This window comes from Arachis ipaensis, chromosome B7 (genome assembly GCF_059453495.1).
Source record: "Arachis ipaensis isolate K30076 ecotype BB chromosome B7, ASM5945349v1, whole genome shotgun sequence".
Lineage (NCBI taxonomy): Eukaryota > Viridiplantae > Streptophyta > Magnoliopsida > Fabales > Fabaceae > Arachis > Arachis ipaensis.
In genome coordinates, this window is record NC_142442.1 from 81,839,012 (window position 1) to 81,851,412 (window position 12,401).

The window sequence follows — 12,401 nt, forward strand, 5'->3', positions numbered from 1 at the left end:
CACAGCTCTTTCTGTGGCCAGGAAAGGTCTTCCTAGGATGATGGATTCATCCTCTTCCTTTCCAGTATCCAGGACTATGAAATCAGCAGGGATGTAAAGGCCCTCAACCTTTACTAAAACGTCCTCTACTTGTCCATATGCCTGTTTTCTTGAGCTGTCTGCCATCTCTAATGAGATTTTAGCAGCTTGCACCCCATAGATTCCCAGTTTCTCTATTACAGAGAAGGGCATGAGGTTTATCCCTGAACCAAGGTCACACAGAGCCTTAAAGATCATGGTGCCTATGGTACAAGGGATTATGAACTTTCCAGGATCCTGTCTCTTCTGAAGCAATGTCAGTTGATCACTTAGTTCATTGATGAACAAGGGAGGTTCAACTTCCCAAGTATCAATGCCAAACAATTTGGCATTCAGCTTCATGATTGCGCCAAGAAACTTGGCAGTTTGCTCTTCAGTAACATCCTCATTCTCTTCAGAAGAGGAATACTCATCAGAGCTCATGAAGGGCATAAGGAGGTTCAATGGAATCTCTATGGTCTCTAGCTGAGCCCCAGAGTCCTTTGGTTCCTCAGAGGGAAGCTCCTTATTGATCACTGGACATCCCAGGAGGTCTTCCTCCTTGGGATTCACGTCCTCTCCTCTCCTCAGAGGTTCGGCCATGGCGCTTATGTCAATGGCCTTGCACTCTCCTTTTGGGTTCTCTTCTGTATTGCTTGGGAGAGTACTAGGAGGGATTTCAGTGATCCTTTTACTCAGCTGGCCCACTTGTGCTTCCAGATTTCTAATGGAAGATCTTGTTTCATTCATGAAACTTACAGTGGCCTTGGATAGATTAGAGACTAGATTTGCTAAATTAGAAGCATTTTGTTCAGAGTTCTCTGTCTGTTGCTGAGTTGATGATGGAAAAGGCTTGCTATTGCTAAACCTGTTTCTTCCACCATTATTAAAGCCTTGTTGGGGCTTTTGATCCTTCCATGAGAAATTTGGATGATTTCTCCATGTTGAGTTATAGGTGTTTCCATAAGGTTCACCTAAGTAATTTACCTCTGCTATTGCAGGGTTCTCAGGATCATAGGCTTCTTCTTCAGAAGATGCCTCTTGAGTACTGTTGGATGCAGCTTGCATTCCATTCAGACTCTGAGAGATCATATTGACTTGCTGAGTCAATATTTTATTCTGAGCCAATATGGCATTCAGAGTATCAACTTCAAGAACTCCCTTCTTCATAGGCGTCCCATTATTCACAGGATTCCTTTCAGAAGTGTACATGAACTGGTTATTAGCAACCATGTCAATGAGTTCTTGAGCTTCTGCAGGCGTTTTCTTTAGGTGAATGGATCCACCTGCAGAAGTGTCCAGTGACATCTTTGATAGCTCAGACAGACCATCATAGAATATATCCAGGATGGTCCATTCTGAAAGCATGTCGGAAGGACACTTTTTGGTCAACTGTTTGTATCTTTCCCAAGCTTCATAGAGGGATTCACCTTCTTTCTATCTGAAGGTTTGAACATCAGCTCTAAGCTTGCTCAGCTTTTGAGGAGGAAAGTACTTGGCTAAGAAAGCCGTGACCAGCTTATCCCAAGAGTTCAGGCTGTCTTTAGGTTGAGAATCCAACCATAATCTAGCTCTGTCTCTTACAGCAAAAGGGAAAAGCATGAGCCTGTAGACTTCAGGATCTACTCCATTAGTCTTAACAGTATCACATATCTGCAAGAATTCAGTTAAGAACTGAAAAGGATCTTCAGATGGAAGTCCATGAAACTTGCAGTTCTGCTGCATTAGAGAAACTAACTGAGGTTTAAGCTCAAAGTTGTTTGCTCCAATGGCAGGAATGGAGATGCTTCTTCCATGTAAATTGGAATTAGGTGCAGTAAAGTCACCAAGCATCTTCCTTACATTATTATTATTTTCGGCTGCCATCTCCTCTGCCTGTTCGAAAATTTCTGAAAGGTTATCTCTGGATTGTTGTATTTTAGCTTCTCTTAATTTTTTTTTCAGAGTCCTTTCAGGTTCTGGATCTGCTTCCACAAGAATGTTCTTATCCTTGCTCCTGCTCATATGACAAGGAAGAATGGCCAGAAAAATAATGATAATAATAGAGATCCTTTATACCACAGTATAGGGATCCCTGTGTGAGTGGAAGAAGAGGGGGAGACAAAGAATGTAATATAATGGAAGAAACACAACTGTGAGGATGGAAGGAGGTGAAATGAGATGTTAGGATATGAATGAATAAATAGAATGAGATGGGGGAGGGATAATTTTCGAAAATTATTTTGAAAAAGGAGTTAGTGATTTTTGAAAATTGGTTTTTGAAAATTTGTTAGTATTTTTTCGAAAAATTTTTGAAATCAACAATAAAAAATAAAAAATAAAAATAATTAGTTAATTAAAAAGAAATTTTTGAAAAGAGGGGAGATATTTTCGAAAATTAGAGAGAGAGAGTTAGTTAGGTAGTTTTGAAAAAGTTAAGAAACAAACAAAAAGTTAGTTAGTTAGTTGAAACAAATTTTGAAAAGATAAGAAGTTAGGAAGTTAGAAAAGATATTTTGAAAAGATGTTTTTGAAAAAGATAAGATAAGAAGATATTTTTTGAAAAGATATGATAGAAATTAGTTTTTGAAAAAGATTTGATTTTTAAAATCACAATTAATGACTTGATTCACAAGAAATCACAAGATATGATTCTAGAACTTAAAGTTTGAATTTTTCTTAACAAGCAAGTAACAAACTTCAAATTTTTGAACCAAAACATTAATTGTTTAAGTTATTTTCGAAAATTATAATTTAAAATGAGAAAAAGATTTTTGAAAGATATTTTTGGAATTTTCGAAAATAACTAAGAATTTTGAAAAAGATTTGATTTTTGAAAAAGATTTTGAAAAAGATAAGATTTTCAAATTTGAAAATTTGATTTGACTCATAAGAAACAACTTGATTTTAAAAATTTTTGAAAAAGTCAACTCAATTTTCGAATTTGATGAGAGAAAAAGGGAAAGATATTTTTTTGATTTTTGAAATTTTTATGAAAAACATGAAAATTATGCAATGCATGAAATTTTTAGATCAAAACAATGAATGCATGCAAGAATGCTATGAATGTCAAGATGAACACCAAGAACACTATGAAGATCATGATGAACATCAAGAACATATTTTTGAAAAATTTTTAATGCAAAGAAAACATACAAGACACCAAACTTAGAATTCTTTAATGCTTAGACACTAAGAATTCAAGAATGCATATGAAAAACACAAAAAGACACAAAACAAAAAATCATCAAGATCAAACAAGAAGACTTACCAAGAACAACTTGAAGATCATGAAGAACACTATGAATGCATGAAATTTTCGAAAAATGCAAGATGCATATGCAATTGACACCAAACTTATAACATGACTCAAGACTCAAACAAGAAACAGAAAATATTTTTTATTTTTGTGATTTTCTAATTTTTTTTGGATTTTTATTTATATTTTTCGAAAATTTAAAAGAAAAAAATAAGGATTCCAAAATTTTTAATATGAATTCCAGGAATCTTGCCATGTTAGTCTAAAGCTTCAGTCCAGGAATTAGACATGGCTCACTAGCCAGCCAAGCTTTCAAAGAAAGCTCCAGTCCAAAACACTAGACATGGCCAATGGCCAGCCAAGCTTCAGCAGATATGGATACTTTTCAAGTATAGAATAACTAAGTGTGTGAGAATCTCTTCTTTTGTGATGGTAAGTTGAAACCCCAATCCAAAAGATTAGACATGGCTTACAGCCAGCCAGGATTCAACAAATCATCATGAAACACTAGAATTCATTCTTAAAAATTTTGAAAAAAAAAAAATTTTGAAAACATTTTTATTTTTTTCGAAAACAAAAGAGAAATTTTTGAAAAATATTTTTGAAAAATTTTTGAAAAGAAAACGAAAAGAAAATTACCCAATCTGAGCAACAAGATGAGCCGTCAGTTGTCCAAACTCAAACAATCCCCGGCAACGGCGCCAAAAACTTGGTGCACGAAATTGTGATCACATTAATGTAGTACTCTTTGTTATTGTATGGAATCATTATTATGGCTCTTTACTATGTGTGGACACAACTCCGTTCAACTAACCAGCAAGTGTACTGGGTCGTCCAAGTAATAAACCTTACGTGAGTAAGGGTCGATCCCACAGAGATTGTTGGCTTGAAGCAAGCTATGGTCACCTTGCAAATCTCAGTCAGGCGGATTTAAACATGATACTTTATTAGATTAAAATAAACAATAAAAGGGATAGAGATACTTATGTAAATCATTGGCAGGAATTTCAGATAAGCGAATGGAGATGCTTTTCGTTCCTCTGAACCTCTGCTTTCCTGCTATCTTCATCCAATCAGTCTTACTCCTTTCCATGGCTGGCTTTATGTGATACATCACCACTGTCAATGGCTACTTTCGGTCATCTCTCGGGAAAATGATCCAATGCCCTGTCACGGCACGGCTAATCGTCTGGAGGCATCACCCTTGTCAATGGCTTCATCTTATCCTCTCAGTGAATAATATGCTCACGCACCCTGTCACGGCACGGCTATTCATCTGTCGGTTCTCGATCATGCTGGAATAGGATTTACTATCCTTTTGCGTCTGTCACTAACGCCCTGCAATCGCGAGTTAAGAGCTCGTCACAGTCATTCAATCATTGAATCCTACTCGGAATACCACAGACAAGGTTTAGACTTTCCGGATTCTCTTGCATGCCGCCATCATTCTAGCTTACGCCACGAAGATTCTGGTTAGGAGATCTAAGAGATACTCATTCTAGCTTAATTCATGTAGAACAGAAGTGTTTGTCAGGAACGCGTTCATAAGGGAGAAGGATGATGAGCGTCACACATAATCATCACCTTCATCACGTTCTTGGGTGCGAATGGATATCTTAGAAGCAAAATAAGAAGAATTGAATAGAAAACAGTAGTACTTTGCATTAATCTTTGAGGAACAGCAGAGCTCCACACCTTAATCTATGGAGTGTAGAAACTCTACCGTTGAAAATACATAAGTGAAGGTCCAGGCATGGCCGTGTGGCCAGCCCCCTAAACGAGATCACAGGATCAAAATACAATCCAGGATGCCAAATACAATAGTAAAAGGTCCTATTTATAATAAACTAGTCACTAGGGTTTACATGAGTAAGTAATTGATGTACAAATCCACTTCTGGAGCCCACTTGGTGTGTGTTTGGGCTTGGGCTTGAGTGTTACACGTGTAGAGGTCCTTTCTGGAGTTGAACGCCAGCTTTTGTGCCAGTTTGGGCGTTCAACTCTGGTTTTGGCTCCTTTTCTGGCGCTGGACGCCAGATTTGGGTAGAAGGCTGGCGTTGAACGCCAGTTTACGTCGTCAATTCTTGGCCAAAGTATGGACTATTATATATTTATGGAAAGCCCTGGATGTCTACTTTCCAACGCAATTGGAAGCGCGCCATTTTGAGTTCTGTAGCTCCAGAAAATCCACTTTGAGTGCAGGGAGGTCAGAATCCAACAGCATCAGCAGTCCTTTTTCAACCTCTGAATCTGATTTCTGCTCAAGTCCCTCAATTTCAGCCAGAAAATACCTGAAATCACAAAAAAACACACAAACTCATAGTAAAGTCCAGAAATGTGAATTTAACATAAAAACTAAGGAAAACATCCCTAAAAGTAACTAGATCCTACTAAAAATATACTAAAAACAATGCCAAAAAGCGTATAAATTATCCGCTCATCACTGATCATCCGTCCCGGATAGAGCCAGTGAAAGGGACGTCCCTCCCCTCTCTTGAGATCTCTGAGACGTTCCCTGATGAGCATCTATTTGCCATTCAGGAAGCACCATGGTTTGCCGATATTGCAAACTATAAAGCTGCAAGGTTCATACCCAAGGAGTACAATAGAATACAAAAGAAGAAATTAGTTACTGATGCAAAGTACTACTTGTGGGATGAACCCTATCTCTTTAAGAGATGTGCAGACAGAATTATCCGTAGGTGTGTCCCCAGAGAGGAAGCACAGAGAATCCTATGGCATTGCCATGGATCTCAATATGGAGGCCATTTCGGAGGTGAGCGAACAGCCACCAAGGTCCTCCAATGTGGCTTCTATTGGCCCACACTCTATAAAGATTCCCGAGAGTTTGTACGTAATTGTGACAGTTGCCAAAGAGCTGGTAATCTGCCTCATGGTTACGCCATGCCTCAACAAGGAATCTTGGAAATAGAGTTGTTTGATGTATGGGGAATTGACTTCATGGGACCTTTCCCACCATCATACTCAAACACTTATATTCTGGTGGCAATTGACTATGTATCAAAATGGGTTGAGGTTATTGCCACACCCACCAATGATACTAAAATAGTGCTGAAGTTCCTCCAGAAACATATCTTTAGCAGGTTTGGTGTCCCTAGAGTGTTAATCAGTGATGGGGGCACTCACTTCTGCAATAAACAGCTTTACTCTGCCATGGTTCGGTATGGAATTCGCCACAAGGTGGCCACTCCATATCATCCACAAACCAATGGGCAGGCTGAAGTCTCTAACAGAGAATTAAAAAGAATCCTGGAACGGACAGTAAATACCCGTAGAAAGGATTGGGCAAGGAGCTTGGATGATGCTCTGTGGGCTTACAGAACAGCATTCAAGACCCCTATAGGGACCTCTCCATACCAACTCGTGTATGGTAAGGCATGCCACTTGCCCGTGGAACTGGAACATAAGGCCTACTGGGCAACCAGATTCCTAAACTTAGATGCCAAATTAGCAGGAGAAAAACGATTGCTCTAGCTAAATGAGCTAGAGGAATTCAGATTCACAGCTTTCGAAAATGCCAAGCTTTATAAAGAAAAATAAAAAAAATGGCATGACAGAAAGCTGTCATCTAGAATCTTTGAACCAGGACAGAAGGTCCTGTTGTTTAACTCTAGACTCAGGCTATTCCCCGGGAAACTGAAATCCCGGTGGAGGGGACCATACGTGATTACAAGTGTGTCACCATATGGTTACGTGGAGCTTCAAGATATTGATTCTGATAAGAAGTTCATTGCCAATGGACAAAGAATCAAGCATTATCTTGAAGGCAACATCGAGCAAGAATGCTCAAGGCTGAAGCTAGATTAAAAGCTCAGCAAGGTCCAGCTAAAGACAATAAAGAAGCGCTTGCTAGGAGGCAACCCAGCCATGGGGCAACAATCCTCTAAGCATTTTGCCCTATTTCTATCTTTATTTTTTATATAGAGTTCATTGACAACAAGGTAAATAATCATTTACAGAAGACCTCGGCACACAAAACAGAGTAAAAGAGCTCAATGGCAAGAAAACGCCAGTAAAGGGGCATTTTGGGCGTTCAACGCCCAAAATGGGCATCCACTGGGCGCTAAACGCCAGTAATGGCAGCATTTGGGCATTCAACGCCAGAAATGGCCACCCACTGGGCGTTGAACGCCAGGAATGGCAGCAACTGGGTGCTGAACACCCAGGAGATCAGCATTTGGGCGCTGAACGCCCAAAACAGGCAGTGTTTGGGCGTTCAAACGCCAGGAGGACAGGGAGGAGCCAAATCCAGTAATCCCACACGTATTTCCATTCTAATTTATAATTTTATGATTCAATACATGATTTTATTTACATAAACATGTCAAGAACCCTGATTTCTAAAAATCCTACCCTCAAAATATCAAATGTATCTTAATTCATAAGCACACACCCTCTTTGCAAAATCAATCCAACTCTTTTAAAATCTTTTCCAAAAACAAATCTATCTTTTTCACTCTAAAATCTTTTCAATATCTTTTTCATATTATCTTTTTCAAAAACCCAGATTTATCTTTTTCAAAAATCTATCCTATCTTTTCAAAATCAAACTATATCTTCTATCTTATCTTTTTCAACTCAATCTTTTTATCTTATCTCTTCCAATTTTTCGAAAATCCACCCCCCCACCCCTTTAAATTGGGTTCGGCCTCCCCCCTCCTCCATCACCAAGTGCACCTCGATCTCCTTCTATCCCTCTCCTTTCTTTTCTTTTGCTTGAGGACAAGCAAACCTCTAAGTTTGGTGTGTTTACCCGAGATCACTAAGATCATGGCTCCCAAAGGAAAACAATCCACTCCAAGAGGCAAGAAAGAGAGCGTTCCAAAACCACTTTGGAATCAAGGGAAGTTCTTATCTAAAGAACATTCAGACCATTATCTTAAAGTAATGGGTCTGAGATCAGTGATCCCGGAAGTGAGATTCGATCTGAAAGAAGATGAATATCCGGAGATCCAGGAGCAAATTCGAATCAGGAACTGGGAAGTCCTAGCTAATCCTGAAACGAAAGTAGGAAGGAACATGGTCCAGGAGTTCTATGCTAATATGTGGCAGACTGACAAGCAAAGACTATCTGGAACAGCCTGCTACGAATTTCGGACCATGGTCAGGGGAAAGATTGTTCATACCACCCCTGACAAGATCAGAGAGATATTAAAGCTACCGCAGCTAAAGGATGATCCAGACTCCTTCAACAGGAGGATGATGAGAGCAGACATTGGCCTGGATAAGATTCTAGAGGACATATGTATCCCTGGAGCCAGGTGGACCACCAACACCAAGGGCGTCCCAAATCAGCTCAAGAGAGAGGATCTCAAACCAGTTGCCAGAGGATGGCTGGACTTCATTGGGCGTTCTCTGTTGCCCACCAGCAACCATTCTGAAGTCACAGTTAAAAGAGCAGTGATGATTCATTGCATCATGATGGGAAAGGAAGTGGAGGTTCATCAGCTGATTTCAACAGAACTCTATAAGATTGCTAACAAAAATTCAAGAGAGGCCAGGTTGGCTTATCCAAGCGTGATTTCTCTGCTCTGCAAGGACGCTGGAGTCAAGATGGGAATAACTGAATATATCCTAATTGAAAAGTCAATCACCAAAGCATCAATGGAGAGACAACAAGCACAGGAGGAACATATCAAGAAGAGAGCACAGGAATTCCTCCCAGAGATTCCTCAAGCAGAATATTGGGAATATCTTGAGACGTCTGTCACCAAGATACAGGAAGCTATGGAGCAAATAATAAAACAACAGAAGGAACACAGTCAAATGCTGACCCATATGCTTAAAGAACAAGAGGAGCAGGGACGTGACTTAAGGGAACTGAAGCGCCAAAAATCTTCTGTGATACCAAGCCTCCCAAGGATCAGAGGAACCCCCATACCCCCAGAATAAAGGTTGTTAATTTCCAATTTCTGCCTTAACTCTGTGACAGTGTCCTTATAAAAGTACCTTAGAAGTCATATAGTAGTAATTAGTATCTATTTTGATTTTATCTCCAATTAAGCTATAGTTTATTTTTCTCATCATCATTAAACATGAATAAAATAGTAGATCTTTTGAATAAGAAGCAATAAAATTTCGAGTTTAAATAAAACAAATTCTAATTGGTTAAATGTGGTGGCAATGCTTTCTGTCTTCTGAATGAATGCTTGAACAGTGCATATGTCTTTTGAATTTGTTGTTTAAGACTGTTAAATATGTTGGCTCTTGAAAGAATAATGAACATGAGACATGTTATTGATAATCTGAAAAATCATAAAAATGATTCTTGAAGCAAGAAAAAGCAGCAAAGAACAAAGCTTGCAGAAAAAAAAAAAAGCAAGCAGAAAAAGCCAATAACCCTTAAAACCAAAAGGCAAGGGCAATTAAAAAGGATCCCAAGGCTTTGAGCATCAGTGGATAGGAGGGCCTAAAGGACTGAAATCCTGGTCTAAGCGGCTAAACCAAGCTGTCCCTAACCATGTGCTTGTGGCGTGCAGGTGTCAAGTGAAAACTTGAGACTGAGCGGTTAAAGTCAAGGTCCAAAGCAAAAAGAAGAGGGTGCTTAAGAACTCTGGACACCTCTAATTGGGGACTTTAGCAAAGCTGAGTCACAATCTGAAAAGGTTCACCCAGTTATGTGTCTGTGGCATTTATGTATCCAGTAGTAATACTGGAAAACAAACTGCTTAGGGCCACGGCCAAGACTCATAAAGAAGCTGTGTTCAAGAATCATCACACTGAACTAAGAGAATCAATAACACTATCTGAATTCTGAGTTCCTATAGATGCCAATCACTCTGAGCTTCAATGGATAAAGTGAGATGCCAAAACTGTTCAGAAGCAAAAAAGCTACTAGTCCCGCTCATCTAATTAGAATCTGAGCTTCAATCAAGAACTCTGAGATATTATTGCTTCTCAACCTATTAGTCTTCTATTTTATTTGTCTAGTTGCTTGAGGACAAGCAACAGTTTAAGTTTGGTGTTGTGATGAGCGGATATTTTATACGCTTTTTGGGGATAATTTCATATAGTTTAGAGTATGTTTTAGTTAGTTTTTAGTCTATTCCTAGTAGTTTTTAGGAAAAATTCATATTTCTGGACTTTACTATGAGTTGTGTGTTTTTCTGTAATTTCAGGTATTTTTCTGGCTGAAATTGAAGGAGCTGAGCAAAAATCTGATTCAGGCTGAAAAAGGACTGCTGATGTTGTTGGATTCTGACCTCCCTGCACTCAAAGTAGATTTTCTGGAGCTACAGAACTCGACATGGCATGCTTCCAATTGCGTTGGAAAGTAGACATCCAGGGCTTTCCAGCAATATATAATAGTCCATACTTTGCATAAGGATAGACGACGTAAACTGGCGTTCAACGCCAGTTCTCTGCCCAATTCTGGCGTCCAGCGCCAGAAAAGGATCAAAAACTGGAGTTGAACGCCCAAACTGGCATAAAAACTGGCGTTCAACTCCACAAATGGCCTCCGCACGTGAATTGCTTAAAGTCTCAGCCCCAGCACACACCAAGTGGGCCCCAGCACACCAAGTGGGCCCCAGAAGTGGATCTTTGCATCATCCATCATAGTCCACTCATATTTTGTAACCCTAGGCTACTAGTTTAGTATTTAAACAACTTTTAGAGACTTATTCTGTATCTCATGACATTTCAGATCTAAAACTTTGTATTCTCTGACGGCATGAGTCTCTAAACCCCATTGTTGGGGGTGAGGAGCTCTGCTGTGTCTCGATGAATTAATGCAAGTATTTCTGTTTTCCATTCAAAAACGCTTGTTCCTATCTAAGATGTTCATTCGCGCTTAACCGTGATGAAGGTGATGATCTGTGACATTCATCACCTTCCTCAAATCATGAACGCGTGCTTGACAACCACCTCCGTTCTATATACGATTGAATGAGTATCTCTTAGATTCCTTGATCAGAATCTTCGTGGTATAAGCTAGAACTGATGGCGGCATTCATGAGAATCCGGAAAGTCTAAACCTTGTCTGTGGTATTCCGAGTAGGATTCAAGGATTGAATGACTGTGACGAGCTTCAAACTCCTGAAGGCTGGGCGTTAGTGACAGACGCAAAAGGATAGTAAATCCTATTCCAACCGAATCGAGAACCAACCGGTGATTAGCCGTGCTGTGACAGAGCGCGTGAGCGTAGTTTTCACTGGAAGGATGGAAGGTAGCCATTGACAACGGTGATCCACCAACACACAGCTTGCCATAGGGGGACATGCGTGTATGAATCAGAAGACAGAGGAAAGCAGAGATTCAGAAGACAAAGCATCTCCAAAACTCTAACATATTCTCCATTACTGCACAACAAGTAACCTTTAATTTATGCTCTACTGGTTATTCACAATTCAATTGATAAACATAATTGACTTCCTGACTAAGATTTACAAGATAACCATAGATTGCTTCAAACCAACAATCTCCGTGGGATTCGACCCTTACTCACGTAAGGTATTACTTGGACGACCCAGTGCACTTGCTGGTTAGTGGTACGCGTTGTGAAAAGTGTAATTCACAATTCGTGCACCAATACCCAAGCATCATAAAATAACAAATTACACTAGGGTTGAGAATCTTATCATACCCAAGGTTCAATGAGACAATATTACTCTTTTTCTTCAAGAGAGTTGGGTCCTATAACATCAAAGAGCCCAAAATCTCAACATATTTCTCCATGAAACTCGAAATTTAGGGATGAATAACTGAAATGATTTGGTGTCTTACCTCCAGAATAAATTTGTGGTTTTTGTAGAGCTCTTAGTGGTGAACACGTGGCCACAAACGGTGCAGCAATCGGAGCTCTAGATCAAAAGTTATGGTGGTTTGAAGATCAAATGAGAGAAAGAACTTGAGAGAGTGTTCTTCCCCCTTTACCTTCCATTTCAGCGTGTAAGAGTGCTATGTGAGGAGAGAGAGTGCTGTTTTAGGGTTCTTTAGGTTTAGTTAGATTGGGCTAAGAGCCCACTATGGGTCCGGTTGGCCCGGTTTGGCCCGTTCGGTCTAATTTTGATCCGATTTCTATAAAATTGGTATCGAAATTCTCGTCTCAATCTCCTCTATCATATTAAGCCATAAAAATCACATT

At 39.6% G+C, this 12,401-nt stretch overlaps 1 non-coding gene across 1 annotated transcript; it reads left to right on the forward strand.

Moving 5' to 3' along the window:
- The first annotated feature begins 1,419 nt into the window (after positions 1–1,419).
- On the forward strand, positions 1,420–1,527 carry LOC148553149 (small nucleolar RNA R71). Its single transcript, XR_015893958.1, has one exon. It is a non-coding gene; the product is annotated as a small nucleolar RNA R71 (small nucleolar RNA).
- Positions 1,528–12,401: the final 10,874 nt, after the last annotated feature.